General features: G+C 45.4%; 1 protein-coding gene across 1 annotated transcript in view; it reads right to left on the reverse strand.

Moving 5' to 3' along the window:
* The window catches only part of LOC112252608 (spondin-1), a 140747-nt gene that overhangs the window by 83869 nt on the left and 43918 nt on the right, over nt 1–12960 (reverse strand). The gene's annotated exons all lie outside the window — the stretch shown is intronic.

Consider the following 12960-nt stretch of genomic DNA (forward strand, 5'->3'; position numbering starts at 1 on the left):
AGATACAATTGTGATCGTCTCATCAAACCACAGGATCTGAGGCAACGACACTGTTTCTCCAAACAGACAAACTCAAGCCCAAACTTTTCTCCGCAACTGATGTATATCCTCAGCCATACAGCTGTTCTAAAGGCCACAGTTACATTGTATGGAGCTCAGCGGGGACTTTGCATGTTATAAAACATAATTTTCACTATAATTTCACTTTAAAATGAGGCGGCAGGTAGCCTAGTGGTTAGAGTGTTGGACTAGTAACCGAAAGTTTGCAAGATCAAATCCCCGAGCTGACAAGGTAAAACACTGTCGTTCTGCCCCTGAACAAGGCAGTTAGCCCACTGTTCTTAGGCTGTCATTGAAAATAAGAATTTGTTCTTAAACAACTTGCCTAGTTAAATAAAGGTAAAATAAATAAATAAAATGTGGTACAGGTGCATCAAGTTAATGACTTTCACCCAATGTAAATATCTTAACATTTGCTGGCATCAGTGGGTTGCAGTTGGGTAATCTTTGGTTAATACCCTGCTCAAAAAAATAAAGGGAACTCTAAAATAACACATCTTAGATCTGAATGAATGAAATATTCTTATTAAATACTTTTTTCTTTACATAGTTGAATGTGCTGATAACAAAATCACACAAAAATTATCAATGGAAATCAAATGTATCAACCCATGGAGGTCTGGATTTGGAGTCACACTCAAAATTAAAGTGGAAAACCACACTACAGGCTGATCCAACTTTGATGTAATGTCCTTAAAAAAAGTCAAAATGAGGCTCAGTAGTGTGTGTGGCCTCCACGTGCCTGTATGTCCTCCCTACAACGCCTGGGCATGCTCCTGATGAGGTGGCGGATGGTCTCCTGAGGGATCTCCTCCCAGACCTGGACTAAAGCATCCGCCAACTCCTGGACAGTCTGTGGTGCAACGTGGCGTTGGTGGATGGAGCGAGACATGATGTCCCAGATGTGCTCAATTGGATTCAGGTCTGGGGAACGGGCGGGCCAGTCCATAGCATCAATGCCTTCCTCTTGCAGGAACTGCTGACACACTCCAGCCACATGAGGTCCAGCATTGTCTTGCTTTAGGAGGAACCCAGGGCAAGCGCCAGCATATGGTCTCACAAGGGGTATGAGGATCTCATCTCGGTACCTAATGGCAGTCAGGCTACCTCTGGCGAGCACATGGAGGGGTGTGCGGCCCCCCAAAGAAATGCCACCCCACACCATGACTGACCCACCGCCAAACCGGTCATGATGGAGGATGTTGCAGGCAGCAGAACATTCTCCATGGCGTCTCCAGACTCTGTCACGTGCTCAGTGTGAACCTGCTTTCATCTGTGAAGAGCACAGGGCGTCAGTGGCAAATTTGCCAATCTTGGTGTTCTCTGGCAAATGCCAAACGTCCGGCATGGTGTTGGGCTGTAAGCACAACCCCCACCTGTGGACGTCGGGCCCTCATACCACCCTCATGGAGTCTGTTTCTGACCGTTTGAGCAGACACATGCACATTTGTGGCCTGCTGGGGGTCATTTTGCAGGGCTCTGGCAGTGCTCCTCCTGCTCCTCCTTGCACAAAGGCAGAGGTAGCGGTCCTGCTGCTAGGTTGTTGTCCTCCTACGGCCTCCTCCACGTCTCCTGATGTACTGGCCTGTCTCCTGGTAGCACCTCCATGCTCTGGACACTACGCTGACAGACACAGCAAACCTTCTTGCCACAGCTCGCATTGATGTTCCATCCTGGATGAGCTGCACTACCTGAGCCACTTGTGTGGGTTGAAGACTCCGTCTCATGCTACCACTAGAGTGAAAGCACAACCAGCATTCAAAAGTGACCAAAACATCAGCCAGGAAGCATAGGAACTGAGAAGTGGTCTGTTGTCACCACCTGCAGAACCACTCCTTTATTGGGGGTGTCTTGCTAATTGCCTATAATTTCCACCTGTTGTCTATTCCATTTGCACAATAGCATGTGAAATTTATTGTCAATCAGTGTTGCTTCCTAAGTGGACAGTTTGATTTCACAGAAGTGTGATTGACTTGGAGTTACATTGTGTTGTTTAAGTGTTCCCTTTATTTTTTTGAGCAGTGTATATCCCTGACTTCCATGGCTCTCTCCATGGTTATGTTCTTCACGTCAAGGATTTGGGCTGGGCTTCTGTCCACAACATTAGTTCCTGCGGGAGTGTTTAGGATCCTTTAGTTGTGGTCCCACACACACAGGCCTGTGGGCCCTGGCTCCGCATGTCTCCGGTGCTGCTGCCCGCCTGCAATCTCTGTGTCACTGGGGAGAGGGTGGCTATAGAGAGCGGAAGCTCCATGTAGACCTTCATCTCTCGTTCTTCTTCATCTGACTCAAACACTGTTTTTTAACCTCTCCCTCAAAGAGAGAGTCTGCCTTTCTTCTTCGTCAACTCTACGACACTATTCAGGTCAAACCTCTAAGGGCTTTATATGCCGTGCCCTATGACATAATAGCCGTTGACATTTCTGTATACCAGATAAACTAGCACTAATGACAGGACTCTGTAGTGTAGAAGGAGGAGCATTGTTTTGGGATCTCAGCTGTTAAATGTGATATCCTTTATGAGATTCAGTGGGAGAAGAATTGGATCCTCTCCTAGCAGTAATTTGAGTTCTATTTGATGTTCAGTGGATAGAGTTGGCAGCTGTGTTTCGTGGCCTTTGTCTGGCAGGCAGCCCGACGCTCCGGTACGAGGTAGAGAGCTGTATCTCTGCTTTGACAGGCAAAGACAAAGTGACAGCAATACGGCAGGATTTGCATAGCAGATGTTTCTCTGTGCAACATTTATTGGAATAATACCAGGACTGCAATAAGCCATCTGTCATATGGGACGGGAAGATATATTAGAAGTAACTATTGCGGATATAGCTTCAGAAAGCTCGGCAGAGATGAGTGAGTTACATCTAGCACTAAGTCAGTGAAGCTAAGCACTATTTCCAGGGTAAATACAGGGCAGGGGATGGAGAGGCAGGATGTGTTAGGGAAAAATATCGCTTAAATATCTATACAGCAGAGCTTAATTGTTCAGTATTCATGCGCCAATTCGATCTCACCTCAATTTCACATTTCTTAACATAAGAAAGAGCTTTCAGGTGAGCAAGCAATATGCCATGGAAATAGTTATTTAACACCCAATTTCAACCGTTTTTGAGAATTATTAGGGTTAGGCTGAGTGTTCTCCCTTTATGCTAATCATGCAAGTTTGTGTGTGCGTGGGTAGCACAGCTACTCTAGGAATCCACTGAGACAACGCCTAGCCGCCTGGCTTCACAACTCATGAAGCCGATGCAATAAAAAGACACTAAATCTGATCGTGCTTTTCCTGCCAATTCATTTTAGGTCTGTACCAGCAAGTATCCCCCACAAATGACATGTTAACGAAGACATAACCTTTTGAAGATATAGTCGAAACAGTGATGAACTGTTGATCCTTGCAAAATGTGTTGTTCACTCAAGAATTCGTCAGCTAATGTTGAATTGGTCAGCTAAAGGGCATTCGGACTGCTAGCTCACTATCTGTTGTGACAGTGCATTTTTCATTTTTAGCCTGTATTACATGTTTACAGTTAAGAGGCTTATTGATAACGAGTTCATAACATATCTAACAGGTTATGAAATTCATATCCAAATGCAATTTCATATGTAAGTGCTATTTTCTTGGCTGCCAACTTTCAAAGAAAGCTTGGAGTGAGGTTTTCCATCTTGAAAATCATTGCCCCCTGACACAACCCCTAGATGTGGGGTTTGGGGGTCCTCCCCCAGGAAAATGTTACAGTTTTAAAGCTAATTTTCTGCAATTCTACCTATTTTGACATGGCTTAGGACTATGACCAATAAATAAATAAACACACACACACACACACACACAGTGTATTCGGAAAGTATACACTGTTTGTGTGATTTTGTGTGTGTGTGTGTGTATGTGTGTGTGTTTTTCCACATTGTTACGTTACAGCCTTATTCTAAAATTGATCAAATAATATATTTTCCCTCAATCTACACACAATACCCCATAATGACGAAGCAAACAGGTTTTTAGAAATGTTAGCAAATTGATTACAAATTTAAAACAGAAATAACTTATTTACATAAATATTCAGACCCTTTGCTATGCTTTTAGCTCAGGTGCATCCTGTTTTCATTGATCATCCTTGAAATGTTTCTACAACTTGGAGTCCAACTGTGGTAAATTCAATTTGGAAAGGCACACACCTGTCTATATAAGGTCCCACAGTTGACAGAGAATGCCAGAGCAAAAAAACAAGCAATGAGGTCGAAGAAATTGTCCGTAGAGCTCTGAGACAGGATTGTGTCGAGGCACAGATCTGGGGAAGGGTGCCCAAAATTTTCTGAAGCACTGAGGGTACCCAAGAACACCGTGGCCTCCATCATTCTTATATGGGAGAAGTTTAGAACCACCAAGATTCTTCCTAGAGCTGTCAGCTTGGCCAAACTGAGAAAACGGGGGAGAAGGGCCTTGGTAAGGGAGGCGACCAGGAACCCGATGGTCACTCTGACAGAGCTCCAGAGTTGTTCTGTTGAAATAGGAGAACCGTCCAGAAGGACAACCATCTTTGCAGCACTTCACCAATCAGGCCTTTATGGTAGAATGCTCAGACGGATGCCACTCCTCAGTAAAAGGCACATGACTGCCAGCTTGGAGTTTACCAAAAGGCACCTAAACACAAGAAACAAGATTCTCTGGTCTGATGAAACCAAGATTCTTTGGATTGAATGCCAAGTGTCAAGTCTGAAGGAAACCTGGCACCATCCCTACGGTGAAGCATGGTGGTGGCAGCATCATTCTGTGGGGATGTTTTTCAGCGATAGGGACTGGGAGACTAGTCAGGATGGAGGCAAAGATGAATGGATCAATGTACAGAGAGGTCCTTGATTAAAACCTGCTCCAGAGCACTCAGGACCTCAGACTGGGGCAAATGTTCACCTTCCAACAGGACAACGACCCTAAGCACACAGGCAAGACAATGCAGGAGTTGATTCGGGACAAGTCTCTGAATGTCCTTGAGTGGCACAGCCAGAGCCCGGAACTGAACATCTCTGTAGAGTCCAGAAAATACAGTGCCTTGCGAAAGTATTCGGCCCCCTTGAACTTTGCGACCTTTTGCCACATTTCAGGCTTCAAACATAAAGATATAAAACTGTATTTTTTTGTGAAGAATCAACAACAAGTGGGACACAATCATGAAGTGGAACGACATTTATTGGATATTTCAAACTTTTTTAACAAATCAAAAACTGAAAAATTGGGCGTGCAAAATTATTCAGCCCCCTTAAGTTAATATTTTGTAGCGCCACCTTTTGCTGCGATTACAGCTGTAAGTCGCTTGGGGTATGTCTCTATCAGTTTTGCACATTGAGAGACTGAAATTTGTGAGGTTGGATGGAGAGCATTTGTGAACAGCAGTTTTCAGTTCTTTCCACAGATTCTCGATTGGATTCAGGTCTGGACTTTGACTTGGCCATTCTAACACCTGGATATGTTTATTTTTGAACCATTCCATTGTAGATTTTGCTTTATGTTTTGGATCATTGTCTTGTTGGAAGACAAATCTCCGTCCCAGTCTCAGGTCTTTTGCAGACTCCATCAGGTTTTCTTCCAGAATGGTCCTGTATTTGGCTCCATCCATCTTCCAATCAATTTTAACCATCTTCCCTGTCCCTGCTGAAGAAAAGCAGGCCCAAACCATGATGCTGCCACCACCATGTTTGACAGTGGGGATGGTGTGTTCAAGGTGATGAGCTGTGTTGCTTTTACGCCAAACATAACGTTTTGCATTGTTGCCAAAAAGTTCAATTTTGGTTTCATCTGACCAGAGCACCTTCCAGGTCTCCCAGGTGGCTTGTGGCAAACTTTAAACGACACTTTTTATGGATATCTTTAAGAAATGGCTTTCTTCTTGCCACTCTTCCATAAAGGCCAGATTTGTGCAATATACGACTGATTATTGTCCTATGGACAGAGTCTCCCACCTCAGCTGTAGATCTCTGCAGTTCATCCAGAGTGATCATGGGCCTCTTGGCTGCATCTCAGTCTTCTCCTTGTATGAGCTGAAAGTTTAGAGGGACGGCCAGGTCTTGGTAGATTTGCAGTGGTCTGATACTCCTTCCATTTCAATATTATCGCGTGCACAGTGCTCCTTGGGATGTTTAAAGCTTGGGAAATCTTTTTGTATCCAAATCCGGCTTTAAACTTCTCCACAACAGTATCTCGGACCTGCCTGGTGTGTTCCTTGTGCTTCATGATGCTCTCTGCGCTTTTAACAGACCTCTGAGACTATCACAGTGCAGGTGCATTTATACGGAGACTTGGTTACACACAGGTGGATTGTATTTATCATCATTAGTCATTTAGTTCAACATTGGATCATTCAGAGATCCTCACTGAACTTCTGGAGAGAGTTTGCTGCACTGAAAGTAAAGGGGCTGAATAATTTTGCACGCCCAATTTTTCAGTTTTTGATTTGTTAAAAAAGTTTGAAATATCCAATAAATGTCGTTCCACTTCATGATTGTGTCCCACTGTTGTTGATTCTTCACAAAAAAATACAGTTTTATATCTTTATGTTTGAAGCCTGAAATGTGGCAAAAGGTCGCAAAGTTCAAGGGGGCCGAATACTTTCGCAAGGCACTGTAGCTGTGCAGGAACACTCCCCATCCAACCTGACAGAGCTCGAGAGGATCTGCAGAGAAGAATGGGAGAAACTCCCCAAATACAGTTGTGCCAAGCTTGTAGCGTCATACCCAAGAAGATTTGAGGATGGAATTGCTGCCAAAGGTGCTTCAACAAAGTACTAGTATTAGTATTAGTTGAAGATCCTTGCCATCATCTTATTCTATATAGACAAAATGTAATGTGTTTAAGAGTTGTGAGTCCCCCTACCATCTCTGCCTAGGAAGTGCACAATACAAAAATGTCATAAACTGATATTTGAGGTCTGGACATTTAATATCCAACACTGTCCATAAATGGCTGCAAAAATACATAGCCTCAAATTCATTTTCAAAGACACAATCAGTATATCAGGTCTTTGATGTTATGGGGCTATTTTGCTCCCACTGGTCCTGGGGCCCTTGTTAAGGTCAATGGAAACATGAACTTCACCCAGTACCAGGATATTTTAGCCATAAACCTGGTTGCCTCTGCCAGGAGGCAAGACAATAACCCCAAGCATACATCACAATCCACAAAGAAATGGTTAATTGGCCATAAAATCAACATTTTGCAATGGCCATCTCAGTCTCCGGACTTGAAACCCATTGAAAAAGTAACATTATGACTAACTATTCGTCCCTGAAGGAGGGACACAAAACATACTATTGGGAGTTGCACTCTTACAACTTAGGTTGAAGGATCTACAAATGAAATCCATGGCTTGCTGTATGATAAGATTGAGGCTCGGATTCATTCCTTCAATTTAATACCGCACTTCACAGAGCCCAGGTATGGACGGAGTCGGGCCAGACAGGTGTTGTACCTTGTTTCCCTCCTTCAGGGAACATTAGTTATAGTCATAACATTCCTTTCCCTTTGTCAGTCAACTTCGGTACACATGCTATGGGGAAATATAATCACGCGCCAAGCCAACCCCAATGGGTACTAAATGAACTGGACAATGGAAGACCACCCAGACCTGACCCCACCAGATGAAGCAGCCTGGGTATTATGCACACAATGTGTTGCCTAGTGACTTTCCCCTTTCCCCCTACACTGTGTGTTACACTGGGAGCAGTGTGTGGTGAGGCCCAACTCGCCGCAGCACAAATATCTCCTACAGTCAACCCTTTAAACGACACCCAAGACGATGCCAGACCCCTAGTGGAGTGGGTGCGTACACCGCTAGGTAACCTTTGCTCCTTGCTGCTATATGCCAGAGGCATACCCTTTACACTCCAGTGGGAGAGACACTGCTTAGAGAGCACACTGCCGCGACCTGGATTAGACAAAAAGTTGGTCACAAAACCGAATAGCTCAAAAAGCTAAGGACCTGTAGGACATAGCCATGACTTTCGGGGCAAAGGCCACTTTTGGACGCAACGTCACCTTAGAGTACAGGAAGAGTGTACAGAAGTCCCCAACACATTTAGTTGAGGCCAAAGCCATGAGCAGGGAGGTTCTGTAAGAGAGGATCTTCAGATCCATCGACTCCCGAGGATCAAAGGGGGCCACATACAGTGCTTCCAAAACCAGTGCCAAGTCCCATGTGGGTGCAGTGGGAGTTTCCACGGGTCCCCGCTTAAAAGGTAGATGATCACCACAAACCAAGGCTGCCTGGGCCAACGGGGAGCCACAAGAATCAATGGTAAGCCCTCCCGGCGCACCCAATTCAACGTGGGCTGAATCAGAACCACTGGCGGAATCACGTAAAGGAGTGTTCGAGGCCACTGGTACGCCAGAGCATCTGTTCCCAGCGGGGACAAAGATACGTATAGTACTAAACAAGAGAGCTACCCCAGCAACTCTACCGTGGGGATGCAGAAATAGCTAGTCATAGCTAGCTCACCTCAGAGTTAGCCAACCTGGCTAGCACGCTATGTAGCATTGGTTTAGCTAGCCTGATCTCGAAAAGTTCATGTAGGACCGGATCATCGAGGTGGGACCGGACCCTTCATCAACAAGTCTGGGAAGAGTGTCAAGTGGTGCTTGCCTCTCCTCCCAGGTTCAGTACCTAACGAACCTGGCCACCCTCTCTCTTCGAGTAGCCTCCTGTAACCGGCGACAGAGTGCACAGGAGCCAGGTTGGGTGCAGGCAGCCATCGCATACCCCACACAGACAAGACATTTGCACCAATCACCCAATCCATCTCCGCTTCCTGCACCTCAGTCCCAGCCGAGTATCGGCAACCGGGAACGGAATGTTGCCATTGTTAATCGCAAGCTTCCTCAATAATGCTACCAGGTACTATACATCCTGAGGCTGCATTCATTGTATTTGGGGATTTTAACAAGGCTAATCTGAAAACAAGACTCCCTAAATTGTATCAGCATATCGATTGCGCAACTAGGGCTGAAAAAACCTTGGATCATTGTTACTCTAACTTCCGCGACGCGTATAAGGCCCTGCCCCGCCCTCCTTTCGGAAAAGCTGACCACGACTCCATTTTGCTGATCCCTGCCTACAGACAGAAACTAAAACAAGAAGCTCCCACGCTGAGGTCCGTCCAACGCTGGTCCGACCAAGCTGATACCACACTCCAAGACTGCTTCCATCACATGGACTGGGATATGTTTCGTATTGCGTCAGATAACAACATTGCGAATACGCTGATTCGGTGTGCGAGTTCATTAGAACGTGCGTTGAAGATGTCGTTCCCATAGCAACGATTAAAACATTCCCTAACCAGAAACCGTGGATTGATGGCAGCATTCGCATGAAACTGAAAGCGCGAACCACTGCTTTTAATCAGGGCAAGGTGAATGGTAACATGACCGAATACAAACAGTGCAGCTATTCCCTCCGCAAGGCTATCAAACAAGCTAAGCGTCAGTATAGAGACAAAGTAGAATCTCAATTCAACGGCTCAGACACAAGAGGTATGTGGCAGGGTCTACAGTCAATCACGGACTACAAGAAGAAAACCAGCCCAGTCACGGACCAGGATGTCTTGCTCCCAGGCAGACTAAATACATTTTTGCCCGCTTTGAGGACAATACAGTGCCACCGACACGGCCTGCAACTAAAACATGCGGACTCTCCTTCACTGCAGCCGAGGTGAGTAAAACATTTAAACGTGTTAACCCTCGCAAGGCTGCAGGCCCAGACGGCATCCCCAGCCGCGCCCTCAGAGCATGCACAGACCAGCTGGCCGGTGTGTTCACGGACATATTCAATCAATCCCTATACCAGTCTGCTGTTCCCACATGCTTCAAGAGGGCCACCATCGTTCCTGTTCCCAAGAAAGCTAAGGTAACTGAGCTAAACGACTACCGCCCCGTAGCACTCACTTCCGTCATCATGAAGTGCTTTGAGAAACTAGTCAAGGACCATATCACCTCCACCCTACCTGACACCCTAGACCCACTCCAATTTGCTTACCGCCCAAATAGGTCCACAGACGATGCAATCTCAACCACACTGCACACTGCCCTAACCCATCTGGACAAGAGGTATACCTATGTGAGAATGCTGTTCATCGACTACAGCTCGGCATTCAACACCATAGTACCCTCCAAGCTCGTCATCAAGCTCGAGACCCTGGGTCTCGACCCTGCCCTGTGCAACTGGGTACTGGACTTCCTGACGGGCCGCCCCCAGGTGGTGAGGGTAGGCAACAACATCTCCACCCCGCTGATCCTCAACACTGGGGCCCCACAAGGGTGCGTTCTGAGCCCTCTCCTGTACTCCCTGTTCAACCACGACTGCGTGGCCACGCACGCCTCCAACTCAATCATCAAGTTTGCGGACGACACAACTGTGGTAGGCTTGATTACCAACAACGACGAGACGGCCAACAGGGAGGAGGTGAGGGATTACCAACAACGACGAGACAGGGAGGAGGTAGGGCCCTCGGAGTGTGGTGTCAGGAAAATAACCTCACACTCAACGTCAACAAAACTAAGGAGATGATTGTGGACTTCAGGAAACAGCAGAGGGAACACCCCCCTATCCACATCGATGGAACAGTAGTGGAGAGGGTAGTAAGTTTTAAGTTCCTCGGCATACACATCACAGACAAACTGAATTGGTCCACTCACACAGACAGCATCGTGAAGAAGGCGCAGCAGCGCCTCTTCAACCTCAGGAGGCTGAAGAAATTTGGCTTGTCACCAAAAGCACTCACAAACTTCTACAGATGCACAATCGAGAGCATCCTGGCGGGCTGTATCACCGCCTGGTACGGCAACTGCTCCGCCCACAACCGTAAGGCTCTCCAGAGGGTAGTGAGGTCTGCACAACGCATCACCGGGGCAAACTACCTGCCCTCCAGGACACCTACACCACCCGATGTTACAGGAAGGCCATAAAGATCATCAAGGACATCAACCACCCGAGCCACTGCCTGTTCACCCCGCTATCATCCAGAAGGCGAGGTCAGTACAGGTGCATCAAAGCTGGGACCGAGAGACTGAAAAACAGCTTCTATCTCAAGGCCATCAGACTGTTAAACAGCCACCACTAACATTGAGTGGCTGCTGCCATCACACTGACTCAACTCCAGCCACTTTAATAATGGGAATTGATGGGAAATTATGTAAAATATATCACTAGCCACTTTAAACAATGCTACCTAATATAATGTTTACATACCCTACATTATTCATCTCATATGTATACGTATATACTGTACTCTATATCATCTACTGCATCATTATGTAATACATGTATCACTAGCGACTTTAACTATGCCACTTTGTTTACATACTCATCTCATATGTATATACTGTACTCGATACCATCTACTGTATCTTGCCTAAGCTGCTCTGTACCATCACTCATTCATATATCTTTATGTACATATTCTTTATCCCCTTACACTGTGTATAAGACAGTAGTTTTTTTTTTGGGGGGGAATTGTTAGTTAGATTACTTGTTGGATTATTACTGCATTGTCAGAACTAGAAGCACAAGCATTTCGCTACACTCGCATTAACATCTGCTAACCATGTGTATGTGATAAAATTCGATTTGATTTGATTTGATTTGGATCGAGGGGAGGTTGTACACAGTACGTGGCAATGTGCACACAAACAGATTCGAGCGAGGGCCGCCTGATCATGCTCCAAGCCGAGACAAACTACACATAGATCGTGAGTATCTTTCAGAGAAAGATGTCTGCATGAATGGGGGCATGATCTCGACCCCAAACCTGGCTTAGACAGTCACGTTATGTAATTGTTTGTTTTAGTAGCGTGAATCGTTCGTTCCTGTTCACACCGAGGTGAAGAGCGGAAAAATTAAAGGAATGAATCCGAGACTCACGCTTATCACCTGTGGCTTATAGCGGGGAGTTTTATTGGCCTTGTCGGGATGGATTGTAGTTCTTTAACCGAAGTCGTGAGAGTGCGACTCCTCATAGTATGTTGCCGAAGTTGACTGAATAAAATGGTGGTTTGAACTGAAGAGGGCAGTCCATAAGCGCAAACAAATTATATTAAGGATCTGGAAGGATTCTGTATGGAGGAATTGTCTAAGATCCCTCCCAATGTGTTCTCCGATTTATAAAACATTTTAGAAAAAGGCTCTGTGCCATTATCCTCGGAAGGTGAGGTATTGAAATCAGAGCTATACATTTTGACCCCTACCTTTTTCAGAAATATATTACTTTCTTTCTCTGAGCAATTGAGCAAAGGAATATAAATTCCTTATTTGTGTTAGCCTACAATATACAGTAGCTCAGTATTTGAATAATGTATTATATATTGAGTCATTTTTCCTCATTTTTATCAAGGGTGTCAATCATTTCAAACCCCACTGTAGGACTGTCTGTTGCCTTTCGTTGTCACAGCCCCCTATAGTTTAGGCTCAATGCCAAACACGAAACGAGGGGACCAGGCTAATTCAAGTGTGGATTAAATCGACTTTAGCACGATGTCAAAAGGCAACATTCTGCATTTGGGACGGGAGTAACAGCAACCTAATTTGTTGACAACATTATACAAGTCAACAGTGCTACCATGCTCCTCTTTCTACAGTTTTATAAACTCAGAGAAGAACATTCTCTCTCTCCATTCAGCTGCGTCTGCTCCACTTTAACCTTGAGGACTGTTTCTTTAAAAAAGCGCATCCAATCCTATTGATCCCTTACATACCTAGACAAATAATTTGCTTCAATGTGCCACGGTTCACAGTTCTGTGGCAGGACATGGCCATGTATAGTTTGAAAATATTCTCGAAAGTTGCAGATAGAAATACCACAAATAGAGCCGACGTGATTCCTTATTCTATATGAGAGAGATGCATGTTTAAAACCTCTCTGGGATAG

This window comes from Oncorhynchus tshawytscha, linkage group LG06 (assembly GCF_018296145.1).
Source record: "Oncorhynchus tshawytscha isolate Ot180627B linkage group LG06, Otsh_v2.0, whole genome shotgun sequence".
NCBI classification, from domain to species: Eukaryota; Metazoa; Chordata; class Actinopteri; order Salmoniformes; family Salmonidae; genus Oncorhynchus; species Oncorhynchus tshawytscha.